Source organism: Mesoplodon mirus (assembly GCF_964341445.2).
Source record: "Mesoplodon mirus genome assembly, chromosome: 16".
In the NCBI taxonomy this organism is placed as follows: Eukaryota; Metazoa; Chordata; class Mammalia; order Artiodactyla; family Ziphiidae; genus Mesoplodon; species Mesoplodon mirus.
This window is the reverse complement of record NC_138992.1, coordinates 19,363,179-19,364,234: the sequence shown is the minus strand read 5'-3', so window position 1 is coordinate 19,364,234 and position 1,056 is coordinate 19,363,179.

The following is a 1,056-nucleotide window of genomic DNA, read 5'->3' as shown; positions in this document are numbered from 1 at the left end:
CGCTCCGGTGCGTCTCTGCAGCCCGTGCACTCATCACGTTATATATAGTGTCCCGGCAACAGGAAGTATCGGCTTCACTTTGATCATTCATTCCCTATCTGGACCAAACTTTGCACCTTTCTTTTTTAGGAACCTTGGGCGGGAGCGGGGGAGTGGGGCTGGGGTCCAGGGTTAACGCTTTCAGAGCCAGGGCGGAAAGATACGGCGCGGTGGTGGTGGGGGGCGGCGGTGGGCGGTGCTGGGACGGGGATGTCTGGCCCCTGGGAGGCCAAAAAAAAAAAAAAGCCACCGGGCTGCGGAACAAGGCGGCTGCTGTCTCCGCGCGGCTCTGAGGTTTCCTGACCCCTTCCCGCCAGCGGCCGGCCTCCTGGCAGCCGTGGCCGGCGGTGGGAGGGCTGGGCGCACGCTGAGCAGCTGCTGTGCTGGGCTTCTCCACCCCGAGCGTCAGATTCAGCCAAGATCCGGGCGCAGCCTGCAGTGCGTCCCAGACACTGTATCCCACTCTCGTCTGATCCCCTTCTCAGCGGATTCTGAGCCCTCCAATAACAAGCCTTCTCATTCACGCACTGCACTGTCTCAGAGCACTGCTCTGGGAGTTTGCAGTCATTAATCTCCAAGGTTGCATAGACACGTAGAAGAAACTCCTCTAACTTGTCTGGTTCTAAAGCCCATGCTTTTCCCTCTTCACTGTTTGTTCCCCGGGGGAGTTAGAGCCAGAGAGAATCAGCCCAGGAAAACTTCCTGCCTAGGGCAGGAAACACCTTGCAAGCTGTGGGATACGTTCGCAGCTGTTTTCTTCATCAACACCATCATCATCAAAGGGTTATTGGTACCTTCTTGTCCTACCTACTGAACGTCTGGAGTCGCCTCTTCGAGGTCTTTCCACCGCCCCCAAGCTGTTGGCGGAGTCTGGTGCTTTTCCTGAAGTGTTCCTGTCTCCCCCATCCACTCCCACCAGCTGCTTATCTGAAAGTTGGACCTGATGACGTCTAAAGTGTAGACCCATTCTGAGGGCTTGCAGTTTACTGATTTGCTCTCAGGTTGCTACCAGAACTC